The following is a 21353-nucleotide window of genomic DNA, read 5'->3' on the forward strand; positions in this document are numbered from 1 at the left end:
TCTCTTGGCTAGAGAACCTTTTCAATTCTGGACCCAGCTCAGTGTCTGACTATACCGTATGCCATTCACACACATATAAATAGATACATATAATATTTGATATTAATTGTTTATATATGTGTATGTGCATATATGTTAATAATAATTTACATTTCCACCACCTTATCATTCTCACTTAGACTCTTGCAATATATTTATATTTATATTCATATACATATGTGTATGTGTTTAGGGATGAAGAAACTGTGGAAAATATAATTTTAGATCCATGTTGACTGTCGAGACTTCCTGGAATGCTTTACAGATCTCTGCCAGAGGGATCAGAAAATGAATTGAGACTTGATGCAATCAACAGTATTATGCACAAATAGGAATATCTGAGGGATCTTAAAACTGCAGGGAATCTTTCCTTGACCCAAGACCACACAGATATGAAATGAAAGAGATTGGAGTTGAATTTAGATTTTCTGAATTCAGAGGCAATATTCTTTTCTCTGTGCCACAATGAGTCCACAAGGTAGCCCCAATTCCAGTAGATGTGGAATGTATCTTTTTCAAATGGATAGAAACTTTACTGAGTACCCAGTGCCTAGTTGTGCATAAAGTACTTTGATTTTGATTCCAGTGTCCCCCTTTCCTGTACATCAGTTATGCCAAAAGTGTAATGCTCTTAAATGTTAGAAAAATATAGAGTTTCACCTTTAAACATGATGAGACCCTGAGCAAAATGAGACATTTCTTCCCTTTGGGCTAACAAGAAAAATGATTTAATTTGTGAGAAAGACATTTAAAAAAAGGAAAAGGAAATTCAGTTTGCCACCAGACCCAACACATACCTAATTAAGGGGGAATCAGGAAGCAAAATCAGACAGTATAACAATACTGACAATTAGGGAGAGAGGGAAAAAAACAGTGTTATCCCTTGATGAGGTGCTGTCAAGAAATGTTAATTAGCAACACTTAGAAAAGGTCTATCTTTTTTTACTATTTCACACCAGGACAAATGATGAAAACTCTAAATGTCAGACCCAAGAGCCTAAGTCCAAATATTAGAGGCTTATGCTATCCTGAGGGTTTTGCTCAGAGCTTAATCAAAGAAGGTTGCCCATTCAGATTCAAGATCAGTGACTTGGTAAGAATATTGATTGTATTTCAGTAAGACAAGGAAGGAACACCCCAGGTATGATTAACCACACATTCCTCTAAATGAAAGATCCTTCATGTTATTCAAAAATTAAAACATCCAAAATATTCCTAGTCATTGACCTCTCTAAATTAAACATCAACTAATGCTGAATACATCAGTCCTTTTTGTTTCTAAACATTGACCACTCAAAATTCAAGGTCATATTATGTAGGAAAAATATGTGTGTATGTGTATATGTATATTTATATATGTTTATGCATGTGTGTAAGAATGTGTGTACATATGTATATATACATAAATACATACACATACATGCACATACATATGTGTGTATGATAAATATATATATATGTATATGTATGTATGTATACATACATACATATCAGGAAATATAGGGGTTGGTCATTCAAAGGAAACTACTCAAAAAGTTAAAGGCAGGGGCAGCTAGGTGGCACAGTGGATAAAGCACCGGCCCTGGATTCAGGAGTTCCTGAGTTCAAATCTGGCCTCAGAAACTTGACACTTACTAGCTGTGTGACCCTGGGCAAGTCACTTAACCCCATTGCCCCATAAAAACAAAACAAAACAAAACAAAAAAGTTAAAGGCAGCAAATAAAAGAATAAGTTGTTTTCTAAAAAAATAAAGTATACTTTTGTTAATCAAACTTTTCTACTAACTTGGGGCATAAAACTGATATTGGATGAATGCTTAGGGATCTACACTGCATTGCAATATTAAAAATGCACTGGGCAAGGAAGAAAAACAATTGAAGATCCCACTTTCCAACATTTCAGACAAAATTTTAATAAGAAGCAATCCATCATAATATCTCTTTCCTTCCATCCAAACCCCTTAACATCATTCCTTATTTTCTTGTCCTCTCTTCCAGTATCTTGTAATAAGGTAGCTCTTTTCATTGACAGTGTTAGCTCCTCCCCATTATTTCTGAGAGATTGCCTTCAGGGCCATTTACTTTATTTAATCTTTACTCTCATTTAATTCACTTTTTGGTCCTTCCTACAAATGAGTCCAGGGTACTTCCTCCTTTAAAACAAATCAAACTAAAAACAACAACTCTTCTCTTCATTTGATTCCACCATTCATTCAAGCTGTTGTCATGTATCATTTCTCCTATACCAAAGCTCTTAGGGAAAAAAAATAGAAAAGAAAACCACAACTTGTAGCTTTTATTTCTTCTCATTCCACTGATTTTTCAACTCCTTGCTCTCAGCCTTCTAACCCCATCAGTAGATTAAAATTGTTCTATCAAGGGTCATAAATGGTCTCTTAATTTCTAAATAAAAATAATGGTTATCAGTCACCATCTTCCTTGAACCTTTTGCATCATTTGTTGGCCACCTCCTCTTCACGAAAAGCTCTCCTCCCTATTTCTGTAATAGTGGTCTCTCCTTGTTCTCCTGTCTTTATTGCTACTTTGTTGTAGTCCCTAGAATTTAATATTTTTGTCCCAATTTTTAACTGTGAATGTACCTTGGGGCTCTGTCTTGGCCCCTTTCCCAAAGAGGAGTCTTTCTATACTCTCTCTAATGGTTTTGATTAGTTCTCAGTTTTCAATGACCACTTCTGTGTAGAGTACTAACATATATGTGTGTATATGTATACATACACACACATCCATATATATACATGCATACACACAAAAATATTCAGCCTTCACATTTCTACTAAATTCTGATCACCAACTCTCTACTGAATATCTTCACTAGGTTATTCCAGAGACATCTCAAAGTAATATAATATCAAATAGAACTAATAATTTCCCCCTAAACCTGTTCCTCTTACTAATTTGCCTGTTTTTCTCAAAGACATCACGTTCTTCTAAATCATCAACTTTGCAGTTTGAATTTTTCCCTCTCCATAGAGTCTCATATCCAGTCTGTATTGATGTTGCTGTCGTTCAGTCATTTCAGTTATGTCCAATTCTTTATTATCCCCTTTTTTGTTTTCTTGGCAAAGATACTGGAATGGTTCGCCATTTCTTTCTCCAATTCATTTTACATATAAAGAAACTGAGTCAAATAAGGTTAAGTGACTTGTCCAGGGTCACACAGCTAGTATCTAAAGCCAGATTTAAACTCAGGAAGATGAGTTTTCTTAATGGCGGTACCAGTACACTATCTAGTACTCTACCTAGCAGCACCTAACTTTTTGATGCCACCAACATTATTTACACTTATTCCATTTTCTCCATTCACATAGTTACTACTCTTATTAAAAAAAAAAAACTTGTCATTTTTACCTAGACTATTGTGATATCTTCCAAAATTATAATTTTCCCTCTACTCTCTCCCCATCTAACCCCATTATCGATATAATCACCAAAAGAATCTTTTTTAAACACAGGTGATCCCATGTTATTCCTTTAATTGATGGTTATTAGTAGCCTCCTGGTGAACAAAATATAAACTCCTTTGGCATTTTAAGTTGATCATAATTAGATTTTAACTTATGTTTTTAGGTCTTTATCCTTGTCACATTACTCAAGTTACTATATTATTGTTAATGAAATTTAATTGTGGACTATTACAAACAATCATATTAATTACAATGCTTATGTTTGTAAAAAATGTAATACAGGATATTACAGAATTATAGAATGATAGATCCTCTTATTTCTTAAACTGAATAGAGGAGATTTTAGTCAAACTTAGCATTTTATAGATTAGGAAAACTACTCACTCTCAAGGTACCAGATGCCTCTAATGCCACATTAGTTAAAATCTCTGGCTTAGTATTCAGATGCCAATGGGGCCCCCATAAAATGATATGACTTTTCCCTATATCCCACCTTATATATATGAAAAGTAGGCATAATTAATTTTTTTCTTGGTAACCACTTATGTCTATACAATAGATCAATCTTTCCAAGTCTTTTAAAGTCTAACGTGTTCTAAGAGTTTATTACTTCCTATATGAAGACTTTCTTTTTATTGATCTAAAACTTGGTCCTTTTGCCCCAATGTGTTGCACAATAATGAAGAAGCATGAAGAAGCTCCTGTGTATCATGTTTATTTTGTTTCTGATCTCAGTTTTTCTCCATGTGCCCTTTCAACCTCTTTTTTTCTTTTTAAGATCAAAGAGTTCTTATCCTCTTAAGTGATCCTTACATAAGAAATTCTACTCTTAATGCCTCTTATTATTTTAGTAGTCTTCCTCCTGATATATTTCTTTCGGTGTCATGACCCAAACTACAGATTGCATATTACATGGTTTTACATAGAATATAATTATATTTTTATTCTTGCTTTTAATACTTCCATCTATGTCCTATATATTGTTTCCTTTTGTGGATTCAAAAAGGGAGAAGAAAGTCACCATACCCAGTACTTCAGTATTTCATGGATTTATGATTTCTTGATGTTGGTATGCCTTCCATCTTAGTAGACTTTTCATGAGTTGCTTTGACTCAAAAATATTATCAACCTGTAGCCAATGTGTTCAAATGAGTATCTCTGAAATTATACAGGCATTTCTTTACATTCCGGACACAAAATTCATCATAAGACCTTTTAGCTTGATAAGACCAATTAGGGTTTTTTCCAAGCTGGGACATTCTTAGAGAATCTAGGATCACCTACAGAACACAAAAAAATGCATAGGGAGAGGTTATTAGTGGAAGTGAGTAAAAAAATAAACATTTGTTAAGCCCTGTGGTAAGTGTTAATGATAAAAAGAAATGCATCGAGGGACTTAGAATCTAATAGAAGATAATACATAAAAGAAAGATGTTAAGAGGGGTGAAGAAGAGGGACAGGGTGCCCAGCTTTGGGTTGAGATGATGTCCAGAGCAGTGAAACTAAGTAGGAAATTAAGAGACAGCTGGACAGGATATCTCTTTGAATGGAATTTCTCAGAGGATCTCTTCATTCTCTTCCACCTTATGCAATCAGAGGTATGGATGGGCCCTAAGGGCAGGGAGTACTGAAGACAAGTGAATGTCAGAGATGGTGTAATGTTGCTTGATGATGAGGTTTCCTGGAACATGAAGTTCATGAGAGTGTCAGAAAATGGAAAGCAACACGGGTAGGAACTCAATAAATATAGTAAATAAATGTCTCATGAATGCTGTAAATAATGGGCTGGATGCTGTCTAGAAAATTCCACATTGAATTGTATGTATCTTATCTGTATATGACTCCTTCCTCCAAATGCATTTACTGATTTGTATGTCCCCTCCAACTGAATGTCAGTCAAAGAGCATTAATTAAGCACCAATTATATGCCACACACTGTACTAAGTTCAGGGGATACAAAAAAAGGGGAAAGTGTCCCGCTCGTGAGGAAGCTCATAATATAAGAAGAGAGAAACTATGCAGACAATTATGTACAAATGATATATACAGGATAAACGAGAGATAACATTAGGAGGCAGTAACAAAGATTAAGAGGAATGGAGGCACCTAGGTGACACAGTAATTAGAAGTGCTAGATGAAGTCAGGAAGATATTAATACAAATCTTACTTCAGACACTTACTAGATATGTGAACCTAGGCAAGTTATTTAAACTCTGAGCCTACATCATCTGTAAGATGGGAGGAATGATAAAACCTACCTCAGAGAGCTTTTTTGTAGAGATCAATGAGATAATAAATGTTTTACACTTTACAAACTTTAAAGAGCTATATAAATGTTATCTGCTATTGTCATTATTTTAAATACCTTGAAGGTAGGGACCATTTGGGGGGGGGGGGCAATGAGGGTTAAGTGATTTGCCCAGGGTCACATAGCTAGTAAGTGTCAAGTGTCTGAGGACAGATTTGAACGCAGGTCCTACTGAATCCAGGGCCAGTGCTTTATCCACTGTGCCACCTAGCTGCCCCAGGGACCATTTTATTTTTGTACTTTTATTTTTGGTCCTCTTCCCTAAAAGAAGCATGTTTATGGCACATAAAGGCAGCTTAATAAATTCTATCAGCTCCTCCTTGAACTTCATACTCCACCCAGGATGAGTTTATTAACTAACAATCTCATAATCATGGAAAATGCTTCAGCTTAGATACTCATCACCTTCTCAATATCCTCAGTTGCCTTCCCCCTGTATTTGGAGGGTGAAAGTACACAGTAAAAAAATGCATCCTAAAGCCTCCCTTTACTGAAGTCTTAGAATTTCCAGCCAACTCCTCATTTCCCATCAGATGCTTTGCTTCAGTTAAACTCCTCAGACATTTTGCCTAAATTCCTAAACCCTTTGACATCTACCTCTTTTCAGCTTCCTTCAGGGTATTTTCTTCCCCATTACATTGTAAATTTCTTAAGGGTGGGGACTATCTTTCTTTTTCTGTATTTGCATCAACAATGCATAGGGGGAGCAGCTAGGTGGAGCAGTGGATAAAGCACCAGCCCTGGATTCAGGAATACCTGAGTTCAAATCTGGCCTCAGACACTTGACACTTACTACCTGTGTGACCCTGGGCAAGTCACTTAACACCCCCATTGCCTTGCCAAAAAAACAAACAAACAAACAAAACAATGCATAGGGCAGTGTCTGGCACATAGTAGGTAGTAAATAAATATTTGTTGATTAAAATCATAAAAAATCTAAAGCTAGAAGGAATCCAAGAAGCACTAGTCCAATTGCTTCATTTTACAGAGAAGGCACTTGAGGCCCAGAGAAAAAGTTTGTCATATAGGTAAATACTCAAGAGGTGGTATTTAAACATCCTTTCTATGGCTCTAGAGTAAAAGTTCTTTACACTGTACCACATTTCTTGTATTGAATTGAATTGAAACGAATTAACTGTTTCAGTATTTTTATCAAAACAAGTCACAAAACAGTTCAAATTAGAACTGCTAGCTACATTATCAAGATGCTCTTGCTTCTCTTCTGGTACATGAATAAAATGACTGGAAGTAATTGAAGATAGGTTAAAGTCATGGATCCTAGCTAAAGCCCTGACTTCATTTGGAATCTTTTTCAAAATTCTGCAGTAAACACTACAACTTTTCTTTGTCTTCTATGAGGTTTGACAACTACAACAAAGGATTAAAGTTTCTTATATTACTAAATTTCAGCTTGTCATATTTCTTTTTTTTTTTTTTTTTTAGTGAGGCAATTGGGGTTAAGTGACTTGCCCAGGGTCACACAGCTAGTAAGTGTTAAGTGTCTGAGGCCAGATTTGAACTCAGGTATCCTGACTCCAGGGCCGGTGCTCTATCAACTGTGCCACCTAGCTGCCCCTGTCATATTTCTTTAGAAGATCTTCTGGAACTCAAGAAACTTGTTTGATTTTTTTCTAACTTGGGTACTCTATTCAGGAACTTTCACAAAGACATAACACTTCCATTCCTATTTTCTAAAAAAAATTTTTGTATTTTTTATATTTATATTTTATATTTATATTTATTTATATTTATATTTATATATTTATATGTAAATATATTATATATATTTATTTTTTATATTTAATTTAATTTAGTATTGTATTTTCTCCAAATACATGCAAAATCCATTTTAATAGGAAGCAGCTAGGTGGCATAGTGGATAGAGCACCTGGCCCTGGATTCAGGAAGACCTAAGTTCAAATTTGGCCTCTGACACGTGACACTCACTAGCTGTGTGACCCTGGGCAAGTCAGTTAACCATCATTGCCCAGCTGAAAAAAGACCCCCAAAACATTTTAATATCCATCTTTTAAACTTTGAATTCCAAATTCTTTCTTTTTCCCTCTCCGACCCCTTTGAGAAGGCAAGCAATTCACTGTAAGTTATACATGTGTAGTCTTGCAAAACATTTCCATATTAGTCATTTCATTCCTATTTCTTACACTGTATATGTATATGTATGCATATTATGATCCTCAAGCCATTACCTAATAAATTCTTAAATACTGACATAGATACCATATCATATTGATATCATAGATATGAATTATAATGACTTTAGAGGAAAAAGGAATGACCTCCTACAATCACCAGGATGATCAAATATAGCTTAATGCAAGAGATGTAAATTGAGTTGCGTAAGGCTTCAGTGACTAGTAGAAATTAGCTAAATGTATGGATCAGGTTTGGATTTGATGAAGCAATTCATGTAGGAGGAATGCTGTGAAAAAATATATTGATCTGGAAAAGAGCTAATTACAAAATATGGGAACATGAGTGGAACAATTCAATGAGTGTAGAGGGCTCATATATTATTTCGAAGTAGGGTAATTAGATTGGAAAGATAATTATGTGATCAGGAAAGTCTTGAATTGATGGTTTTATCCTGAAAGCAATAGGGAAGTTATGAAGTTTTAATACAGGACAGAAAATTGTTCAGAGGATATGAATTAACTGATTGGGAAAGGGGAGGAGTAAAGTTAGGTCACTCTGACTAAATGTAATCTAATTCTAAGTCAGTTGTCCATCAAGCTTAAAGAAAATACTGATCCATTATAAGTCTGTCTAATCATTAGTTATGATGTTCATCGAGGGATGTGAGGATGTAATGTCAGCAAGGGTGACACAAAACACAAAGATGAAGACATATTAGCTCAGATTTAATCCTTGTCATCAGATGTCTGATCATCAATACAATGATATCATTCATATAACTCTTTAAGGCATTCAAAATGCTTTGCAAATATTATCTCATCTGTTCCTCATTAAAAAACTATAAGTTGGGTGCTATTGTTATCCTTATTTTATAGGAAACTGAGTTACAAACAGATTAAATGATTGTCCAGAATTACATACCTAGTAAGTGCTGAAAGTGGGATTTAAACTCTGGACTTCCTGACTCAAAGTATTCTATTCTAAACTACATCATCAAATATATGTGTGTGTGTATGTGTGTGTGTGTGTGTGTGTGTGTGTGTGTGTGTGTGTTTCATCTATCAATTTAATGGATATAAAGAGAAGGCAACAAAATTATTTCTCTGTTTTAAAGAAGCCAGTACTGAAGTAATTTTGGTTTCATTAAACATATCTTAACTATTAGAGAAAATCTTCCAAAATATGCTGAATGACAGTAAAAGAAATACCTAGTTGTTAAAAATATCTTTCAAACAATACATCCTCATGAGATAGGATGACTAGAACCTAGTGAATTTGCTAGAAAATTGATTTTATCTAGTCTAGCTTGACCTGGTCATTGGTGAGTTTACCAATTGTATTCTGGCTTTTACTTGGAGAATAATTTGTGGGGGCAGCTTATGGAGGGGAAGAGAGGGGGCAATTAGAGCAAGAATCTCTAAAGCTACCTGGAAGGCCTCCTGAGTAAAGAGTCAGGCAATGGCAAAAAGGAGATAAAATATGAATCAGTGAACATAATATTGGAAAGAGTCCCATTCCACTGAAATTTGGGACTGGGGTTAAAGGAGTTAGCATAGAAACTCTAAAAATATCCTCCAGGAGGGAGAATTCAGCAATTCAGGTGGGCATCAAATTTTCTAGAGAGCATTAAGAAAAGGGAAATAGGGGCAGCTAGATGGCGCAGTGGATAGAGCACCGGCCCTGGAGTCAGGAGTACCTGAGTTCAAATCTGGCCTCAGACACTTAACACTTACTAGCTGTGTGATCCTGGGCAAGTCACTTAACCCCAATTGCCTCACTAAAAAAAAAAAAAAAACAAGAAAAGGGAAATAGAAGAAATTGGTAGACCCTGTTAGTTATGCTGACAAACAATACTTTTACTTAACTTTTTTCCTTTGGAAATGCCTATTTAATGCCAGAAAGGGGGAAAAGGATTTTCCTTGCACTCTTGTTTCTCATATGCCTAGATATGCTATATTGGTGTTGCTAATGTGTCACATGGACTCAATGGCAAATATACAAATTGATGATCCTAAATTTTCCACTCAAAGAAGAAATCTGCAGAATCAACAACTTTTTAAAACTATATGAGGGGCAGCTAGATGGCGCAGTGGTTAAAGCACTGGCCCTGGACTCAGGAGTACTTGAGTTCAAATCCGGCCTCAGACACTTGACATTTACTAGCTGTGTGACCGTGGGCAAGTCACTTAACCCCTGTTGCCTAAAAAAAAAAAAAAAAAAAGACCAAAAAAAAAAAAACTATATGAAATGTTGTATTATTTGCATCAAGAAGTAGAGATAGTTAAGTGACATGGTGGATAGGGTGTTGACCTTGAAGTCAGGAAGACCTAAATTCAAAATCCATTCCATACATTTGCTACTTATGTTATTCTGGACCAGATTCTTAACCTCTTTTAATTTGTTAAATGGGAATAATAACAATTCCTGCTTCTCAGGGTTGCCCTGTTTACCAAATGAGATAATACATGTAAAATGCATTGCAAGCCTGAAAGTGTTATATAAAATGTTGTCTAGTAGCATCATACAATGAGCTAACAACAGATAAAGGTTTGGAAACCAAATGCAACTGTTCAGTTACATTCAGTTTCATTCTTAGACATGTTGTTGAATTTCTGAGTTAGTTTCCTTATGAGCAAAATTGATCTAATAGTTGTGATCTATCTCGCTGACATATAAGTAGGATAAGCTTATAAGTAATGGTAGAACTTGGCAATTAATAAATGGCATGGACACCTATATGGTAATAATTACCTTGAATTTAAAAATTTAAAATATTCAATCCATTTATATCAGCTTTTGCAAAATGCATCAATGGGATAACTCTGGAATAAATAAACTAAGGCTGTTCTTACACTTGAAAAACTTTTTTCATAAAAAAATCAGTTCATTTCTAAAATCATTACCATTGTTTTTTTACTGTGTACTTAAAACAACTGATTGTTTTTTTTTTGGGGGGGGGGCTGGGCAATGAGGTTTAGTGACTTGTCCAGGGTCACACAGCTAGTAAGTGTCAAGTATCTGAGGCAGGATTTGAACTCAGGTCCTTCTGAATCCAGGGCTGGTGATTTATCCACTGCGCCACCTAGCTGCCCCAAATTGATTGATTGTCTGGCTTTATATTCACAAGTAGTAAATTGAAATTATTATAATTATTATTATCTTTATCACTATCATTAATTTTGATAAATGTGAAAAAGCAATGTAAATATTATATTTAATTTCTTGCTTATTTTACAATTTCTATTAATCATTTCTCATAGTGATATATATATATGTCACCGAATCTTCTATTTTAGCATTTACCTCAAATGGTTTTTTCTATTGTAATGCCTGTTGAGTTGTAGGTTCCTAAGATATATGCTACTAAAATTTTAATTAACAATTTACTTCCATTGCACTAAAAATAAAAAGGGGTTTTATGACAAATAGGAGTTAAACATTAATATGAATCTGCCACTTAGAAATAAGAACAAAGCTTCCACTTTCTCGAGGATTATAATCAAATATTAAAACAAGTTCTAAAATAATCTTAGGAAGGTTATTTTCGAAGAGCAGGGTCCACATATCCTCATAAAATTGTCCACGACTAGGGATAATGGGTGAGATTAATGAAAGGAAAATTTAAGATGAGAAGCAGGAAAAAATGTTAATAAGAATTACTGATTAGTGAAATGGATTTTCTAAGTGAAAGTTAGAAAACTCCACATTTTCCATTGCAATGTCTATGATATAGACATCAAGACAATTAAGTTCTTGTCCCACTAACATATTTATATATGTGACCCTAGGTGAATCCCCTTTACCAAATTCTATCCTCTGATGTTTATAAAATGGTGATAATGCTGTTTGTGCTATCTTTTCTTAGAACTTAAAATTTCTACCCTCTTAGAACTTCATAGTGTATCTAACCTAGTATTCTGTCTTATAAAATGATAGTAAATTGTACCATATACAAGGGTAAATAAATTCTATGGCCTCAACTTTAAAAAATTAAGGATTTGCAACTTATTGAATTTGTCTTAATAAGGGGTTATAAAAATTTTATCCATGATTTTTCTACACTATAAAATATATTTATATACACATATACAGACACATGTATATATATATATATGTATATACATTGTGTAATCAATGGCTAAATTGTATATGTATACATGCATTCATATGCACATGTGTGCATTTATATGGAGATACACATATACTTGAACATATTATGTTGAGGATATACTACCTTTGTTTAACAATTTAAAACAAAGTTTACTTCTCTGTTTGGAATAGGACATTAAAAGATCTATGGTTTCATCAAGTATGTACTTTACAAATGTAAATTAAAATGCTTCCAAATCTTAGTAGGTAGCCAGGTGTTGTTGGGCCAAAAATTTTAAATGACTAGATAGCCAACCTTCTATCAATGAAACTATGAAAATGAAAGTAAGTTGGTCTAGATGGCACTATATGTCAATTTATATTTTACAAAGACTATAATTGAAATCTTTTTTAAGTTTAGCAGGATTTGCTAGAGCTTGGATTCTAGTGAGATAGCCTTTGCATACCATGGGTTATCTTTATACTAATGCATATACATATGTGTATGTATATGTATATGTGTATATATATACATATGTATACATATATATATATAAATATATATACACACATCTATATGTATGTGTATGCATGTATATGTGAATAGATATCAGAATAAGACTTTAATGGAGGTGAAAAGTGATGTTTCTTTTTCTTTCTTGCTAAAATATAGCTTCTAAGTTTTGAAGTGGGTTTATTTATCTCAATTATGTTGGGATTTGATTTACAAAAATGTATTTACCCAGAAATACTATTTAAGTCATTTTATATTTTAATTATACCCTATTTTGGCCTTGGGCATTGATGTTTTGTCTTTTTGTTTTTCTGGCCTCTTGGGAAACTTTATTTTTAATATTTTAGAAACAACTCTTTTACTCCCTTTTGATTCTGATAAATGGAAATACATATGTATGCATTGTTTATAAGCTTATAAGTCATATCTCAGGCCATTCAGAGCAAGCCACCGCCATGGTCTGAAGTTGTGTGTAGTTCAGGATTTTAGTCAAAACTATATAGAATGGTAAAAGTGATTAAACAAAAAAGACTCACTCAGAGGTTCATATGTGTCATTACTTCATTAAAATTTCTCTAGATTTCCCAATCTTCTTGAAGGTCATGCTACATAGGATTACAGGGATTATAACTCAAAAGAACCTTAGAAAAACTCCTTGAATAGATTTGACTCAGGATAGTTCGCAGGTATGATATTTGAATTAAATGAGATATTCATAGGTCATTCAAGAGTTAAAAAAAAATAATTTGTTTAGCAAAAGCTCTTAGCTAAGGAGGATACCTTAACCCCTTGTTTTCATCTGTTCATCAGATAAGAGTATGTGGTGAATCATGTACTTTGGGAATTCCATTAAGGATGTGACCTTTTTCTCTTCCTAGGTGACCCAGAATTGAGGTCAAAATGGCCAAAGGCACCCAGGAAGTTATAGTAAAACAACTTGAAACTTAGCCTTCTGGGCCAATTAAGTTTTGTAGAACAGTTTCCTTGAAGTCTATGGAAAAAATTTGCCTAGTTTATCTCATATGAGGGTTGAGATAACTATTGATCCAATCATAATAATCATCATTTCAATTAATTATGTTTTATAGATTAGAAAACTGAGTCAGTCACAAAGGGGATAGGTGATTAATTCAAGATTACACAGTAGTAATGTGACAAAATTAGAATTACATTTTATCATCTGGTTCCAACTCTAGTGTGTTTTCTGTCATATCTTATTTAGATCATGTCTCACCAAGATTTACAACATCATATTAAAATGTTGGAAGCAAAGACACTGCTGGAAAATTCTTAGCTCCTCTTGGACTCACATTTCCAGAAGAAATAGTATTTATATAAAAAAGTAACTATATTCCACATTAAAAAAATGCTGCCTGGGGGTGGCTAGGTGGTGCAGTGGATAAAGCACCGGCCCTGGATTCAAGAGTACCTGAGTTCAAATCCGGCCTCAGATACTTGACACTTACTAGCTGTGTGACCCTGGGCAAGTCACTTAACCCCCGTTGCCCTGCAAACAAAACAAAACAAAACAAAACAAACAAACAAACAAAAATGCTGCCTACCATCTTCATATAGAGAGTAATAAAAAGTTCTATATCATTTTTTTTGAGAACTCTATAAAATCTGTGTATATTCCTTGCTTTCTCTCTCCCCTACCCCACTTTGTTGATCCTTGTGAGCTCAGTGACAGCTCAGGGATATGATGCATAGGGGGAGAGAGAAATATGAGTCCTTATAATAATGCTTTCTTTTAGGCCTCTGTCTCACTTCTTTCATGTAGACTTATAGGATCATAGATATAGAGCTAGAAGGGAACTCAGAGGAAATCTTGTCCAATCACCTCATTCTACAGATTGAGACTGATAGGGGTTGAATCATTTGCCCAAATTCATACCAGAAGGACACATCAGAAATTAGATTTGAACCCAGGGTCCCTAACTCCAGAGTAAGTGTTCATTCTACTATATCACACTGCCTCTTCATGCTGATTCACCATGTCCACAGTCACCTTGCCCTCTATAAAATTCTGCAGCATCTACTCTCTATCTGTCATAGTATTTATCTGTCATATACAATTTAGCCCTTGATTACACAATGTAATACATCATAGGATACATAGCTAATTTGGGACACTTAGGTAGAACAGTGGATAAAGTGCCCCATCTGAAGTCAAGAAAACTAATCTTCCTGTGTTCAAATCTGGCCTCAGACACTTACTAGCTCTGTGACCTTGAACAGGTCACTTAACCCTGTTTGCTTCAATTCCACATCTTTAAAATGAATTAAATAAACAAATGGCAACCCCCAGTATTTTTGTTAAGAAAATCCCAAATAGGTTTATGAAGAGCCAGATATGACTGATATGACTGAAATGACCACATAAATAGTTTATTATTACCCTTAATAACAAGAAGGCTTATGTTACTATCATCAAACATTTGTAGTAATAATTCTAATAATTCTAAAATAATCCAAATAATACTAATACTAATAATTCTAATAATAATAAAAACAATGAGACTTACTGGAACTCTGAAATCAAAACTAAAAAGGGACCTAAGGAAAAAACATTCATATGGTACTTATTATATGCTAGGTACTGTGCTAAATACTTTTATAAATATTATCTCAATTGATCCTTACAATACTATAAGATGGCAAGTATTATTATCCCCATTTTACAGGTGAGAAAACTAAGGCAAAAAAGGTTAAGTGACTTTGCTATGATCATTTAGCTAGTATGTGAAATATGATTTTATTAGGTATTCCTGACTCCAGGCCCAGAAGTGAAGGACCAGCACTCTATACACTGCATTTGAAGCTGCCTCTAGGCAAGAACCAATTTAAAGCAAATTATACCTAAATAATATCAGAGTCTTGGCAGCTGGTTGATACAATAGATAGAAAGCAGGGTCTGGGATCAGAAAGATCTGAGTTCAAATCTGGCCTCAAACACTTACCAGTAGTGTGATCTTAGGCAAATTGCTTAACTCCTGTTTGTTTCATCATCTATATCTTGAAGACGTCTACGAAATCACCAATATCCATGAATAGAATTAAAAGGCCCCTTGTGGGCAACATCAACCTGAAACCAGTCAACAATATGTCAAGAAAAAAGTAATAAATGAATGGCTAAGTAATGGGATTTAAAAAAATAAAAAGAAATGGAAGTGGTTTTTTCCCAATGCTTGAAGACCAGATCATCACCATCTAGAATTTCAGAAGGATTTTTATTTTTATGGAGCATATACCTAGAGATCAATGTAGATTATTGAAGAAAATTGTACAAAACATGTAATATATCAGTGTTTGCTATAAAATTTTCACATTTATTGAATAAATAGTAATATATAATCTTGTGGCTACAATTATTCCAAAGTAGCTTTCTGTTAAGTGAATACACAATAATTACTCATCATACAAATGAAGACCATTAAATATCTTAAAGAATTGCATGGATAAAGTATACTAGAACTTAAGTACCATTACAGAACTGTTATTCATAAATAATCAGATACATCATTGATAAGATAAAAATATCATTATAAACAATGTTTTAAATTAGCAGTTGGTGATATGCTAAGTGCTCATAATCTACAAACTATATGAAGGAAACTATTTTAAATAGACCTGTCAGAGAACAAAATATAGTGTTCAAAGTCATGTGGGAATAAGGTGGACTTCTGAATATCATCTGTGTTGTTCTTTCTGCTACTAGAATTGTACCAAGAATGCTTTCAGCAATCACATTAAGAATAAGTTTATAGCCAAATGTTTTTACTCTCTTAAGAAAAACCAGGGAGCAGCTACGTAGCACAGTGGATAAAGCACTGGCCCTGGATTCAGGAGTAGTTGAGTTCAAATTGGGCCTCAGACACTTGACACTAGTTGTGTGACACCCTGTGCAAGTCACTTAACCCCCAATGCCCTGCCCCCCCCCCCCAAATAGTACCTATCTCCTAGGATTATAGTGAGGATTAAATGGCCTATTTATTTATTTTGCCTCAGACACTTGATACTTAGTAGCTGTGTGACCCTGGGCAAATCACTTAACCCTCATTGCCCTGCGGGGAAAGAAAGAAAAGAAAAAACAGTTATTTTATCTACCTGCGCCCTACTCAGTAAAATACTAATTTAAAAAGAATAGTGGTAGGATAGTGATTTTTTTTTCTGAACTGTTTTATCTGCACCCCATGAAAAAATGATGAGAACAAGTTGAGTAGCAACAATGATAACAGAATTCTTCTACACTTAAATTATGTCCTTTTATCCTTAAAATAATCCCATGTGGTAATATTACCTCAATTTTTATAAATGAATAATCTGAGGACTTAAAATAAATTGTCTTTGTCAAGGTCAAAAGATTATCAAGTGGAAAAGTGGTAATAGAATCTAGGATAAAGAAATGAAGAATATCAGATTTTAAAGGTACGTTATGAATTTACACGTTCCAACTTTCCCTTTTTTCCATTTTACTTTTTACAGTGAGTACACTGAGATCTAGAGAGGGGAAGACACTTCATTCAAGTTATAGGGCTGATATGTGGCAGAACCAAGTAATTTTGACAGCAAGTCCATTATAGTACACTGTCTCCTTGATTAGAATAGAAGATTATTAAAAACAGAAAAAAAGTATCTTCCAAAAAGCCAACAAAATTTATAAAGCACTTACTATGTGCCAGCTACAATGTTTCTCACTAGTGGTAAGTATATGCCATAATGGATTAGAGCACTAGGCTTGATGTTAGAAAAACCAGAGTTCAAATGTGGACTCAGTATATAATTTTGAACTGGTGAGTGACTCAATGCTTGTTGTCATTAGTTCTTCCTTTTTGATGAGGACCAATGACATCACAAGGGTGATGTCTTGATTTACCCTTGAATTGGATTCAAGTAGCAGAGGTTTACAAAGTTGTCAGCCTCACTCTTTCTTCCAAAATCATTAAAGTCCAATGGCCAGGCAAAAATAAATATTGGTTATGGCCCAGTATTCAGAGGATGACTTTTGTGTCTTTGATGTTTGACCAAGATCTAAATACTCTATAATAACTGCTTCAGCCACCTCCATTGCCATTAGAGGAAAACATGTTCTTATCTTTCCATTTCACTGGGGGGATGTCTTCACATGCCTGGGATAACTATTGCCCTAACTCACTGAAAGGTTTGAGGCCCTTAGTTAGCTTAAACCTGGTTTAGTTCATCTAAAGAAATGGTTTGTTGGGACATGGCTGCTGCCCATGTTACAACTTTACAGGCAAGAATTAGGTGATATGACCCTAATGCAGCCACATATCTGCAAAAAGCCTATAATATCTGGCTAAACAGCAGTGATTATAAATAGTCCATAAGTTCTCAAAATTATTCTTTTTTTTCCTTAAGCAAAGAGGTGTGATGTGTGTGCATTTATAAAGAGTTTTTCCAAAACCTATTAAATATTAGTTTGCAGCATAAAGCCTTAATAGTTTTAAAAAATGAACTAAAATTTTGGGGACACTGTCTATATCTAGATGGATAAATGGACAAACTGACAGACAGGTAGATAGACATAAAGATGGAGATATAGATTTAGATCTTCATGTATGCATACATTACATGCATACATATATGTATAATTTATTGATATAAACCTATATGGTTTGTTTGCAATGTCCATATTTTAGGCATAGCACTTCATAGAAAACTATATTTCATGGAAGGATAATCCAACTCCATCAAAAACTTAGTAAAAAGCTTCTCTCATTGGTAGAAACTAAAATTATATTTTCCATAATCAAATAGAAGTAGTATTCTCTATGATCAAATTTTAATGAAAGAATTCAGGAAGAAACCATCATTTTGCTCCAAATATTATTTTCCGTAAAAATATAATACATTTCTACCTTCAGGCAAAAATCACAGTTTCACCATTTGGTTTCTTATTGCCTCTTGGAATCAGATTTATGAAGCACTTTGTAATGACCCTGGTTGTATTTTCCAGGTCAGTTTGATGGTCATAAAGCATGTATTTAATGCAACTGACAAAAAAATTCAATTGACAAACTTGTATTTATTCAATATCATTTTGAAAAACACCAAGAAAAAAATAGATTCCCCTTTTTTATGTTACCTAGATGGCCTCGGCTGCCTTTTTCTATTTTATCCAGTTTTTTTAAATTTTTGTATTCACTAAAAGAAACACATTATTTACAATAGAAAATGCTGATGAGCATAGTGTTTTATGCATATTCCAAATAAGCTAGATTTTTTCAGCACTTCCAGAAATAATGCACTTTACTCCAACAGTTTACAAATATCTCGGCACTATACTTAAGTCATGTTATTCAATTATTTCTGTAGTTACTTAGCATAACTTTAAAATATACACATATTTGCTTAATAATAATTGTTTATTTAATGTTGACACAGGAACCCCTTTTCTACCCCAAGACTCTGAGATCACAAGACTATGATTAATCTCTCAGGCAGTGTAGGAGAGGAGAATCTGACCACTGAGGGTCACCTCTTTTTATTGAGTTGTACCTACCTACAATAATTCCAGAATATTTCGGTTTTTTTTAATTAATAAAGTATTTTTTTTTCTGTTACATGTAAGGTTAGTTCTCATCTTTTGTTTATACAAGCTTTACAATTTCAGATTTTTCTCCCTCCCTCCCCTCCCTTCCCCCTCCTCTAGACAGCAGGGATTCTGATATAGGATACACACACACACACACACACACACACACACACACACACACACACACACACATATATATATATAATAACATTAATCCTATTTCTGCATTAGTCATGTTATAAGAGAAAAAATCAGAGCACTGATGAAAATCCTCAAAATAGAAAAAAACAACAGCACCAAAAACAAAAGAAATAGTATGGTTCATTCAGCACCTATACTCCGCAGTTCTTTTTTTTCTTTTCTTGGATTTGGAGATCCTCTTCCATCATGAGTTCCCTGGTACTCTTCTGTACCATTGCATTGGTGAGAAGAATACAGTCCATCACAGTAGATCAACATTCAATGTTGTTGATACTGTGTACAATGTTCTTCTGGTTCTGCTCATCTCACTCATCATCAGTTCACACAAGACCCTCCAGGTTTCTCTGAACTCTCCTGCTCATCATTTCTTACAGCAAAATAGTATTCCATTGTATTCATATACCACAACTTGTCCAGCCATTCCCCAATTGATGGGCACCCCCTCAACTTCCAATTCCTTGCCACCACATAAAGAGCAACTATAAATATTTTTGTACATGTGGGTCCCTTTCCCCCTCCCATGATTTCTTTGGGAAAAAGACCCCAAAGTGGTATTGCTTGGGTCAAAGGGTATGCACAGCTTTATCACCCTTTGGGCATAATTCCAAATTGCTCTCCAGAATGGTTGGATCAGTTCATAGCACCACCAACAATGCATTAGTGTTCCCATTTTCCCACAGCTTCTCCAACATTTATTATTTTCCTTTTTTGTCATTTTAGCCAATCTGATAGGTGTCAGGTGGTACCTCAGAGTTTTTTTAATTTGTATCTCTCTAATCATTAGAGATTTAGAGCATTTTTTCATATGGGAATAGATAGCTTTGTTTTCGTCATCAGAAAACTGCCTGTTCATATCCTTTGACCATTTCTCAATTGGGGAATGACTTGGATTCTTATAAATTTGACTTAGTTCCCTATATATTTTAGAGATGAGGCCTTTATCAGAAGTACTGGCCACAAAAATTGTTTCCCAGCTTTCTGCCTCCCTTCTAATTTTGGATGCATTGCTTCTGTTTGTACAAAATTTTTTTAATTTAATGTAATCAAAATCATCCATTTTGCATTTTATAATATACTCTATCTCTTGTTTGGTCATAAACTGTTTTCCTTTCCAAAGGTCTGATAAGTAGACTATTCCTTTCTCTCCTAATTTACCTATGGTATCACCTCTTATGTCTAAATCGTGTATCCATTTTGACCTTATTTTAGTATAAGGTGTAAGATGTTGGTCTACTCCTAATTTCTGCCATACTATCTTCCAGTTTTCCCAGCAGTTTTTGTCAAATACTGAGTTCCTATCCCAGAAGCTGGAGTCTTTGGGTTTATCAAACACTACATTACTACTGCATTTCCTGAGCCTAGCCTATTCCATTGATCTACCACTCTATTTTTTAGCCAGTACCAGATAGTTTTGATGACTGCCGCTTTATAGTAAAGCTCCAGGTTTGGTACTGCTAACCCAACTTCCTGTGAATTTTTTTTCATTATTTCCCTGGATATTCTTGATTTTTTGTTTTTCCAGATGAATTTTGTTATTATTTTTTCTAGCTCTATAAAATAATTTTTAGGTAGTCTGACTGGTATGGCACTGAATAAGTAAATTAATTTAGGCAGTATTGTCATTTTTACTATATTAGCTCTGCCTATCCATGAGCAATTTATATCTTTCCAATTATTTAGATCTGATTTGATTTGTATGAAGAGTTTTGGTAGTTGTGTTTATAGAGTTCCTGGGTTTGTCTTGGCAAGTAGACTCCCAAGTATTTTATATTATCTACTATTACTTGAAATGGAATTTCTCTTTCTATCTCTTGCTGCTGGACTTCGTTGGTCATGTATAGAAACGCTGATGATTTATGTGGATTTATTTTATATCCTGCTACTTTGCTAAAGTTGTTAATTATTTCAAGTAATTTTTGAGTTGATTCTCTAGGCTTCTTTAAGTATATCATCATATCATCTGCAAAGACTGATAGTTTTGTTTCCTCCTTGCCTATTCTAATTCCTTTAATTCATTTCTTTTCTCTGATTGCTAAAACTAACATTTCTAGTACAATATTAAATAA

This window comes from Dromiciops gliroides, chromosome 3, assembly GCF_019393635.1.
Source record: "Dromiciops gliroides isolate mDroGli1 chromosome 3, mDroGli1.pri, whole genome shotgun sequence".
NCBI lineage: Eukaryota > Metazoa > Chordata > Mammalia > Microbiotheria > Microbiotheriidae > Dromiciops > Dromiciops gliroides.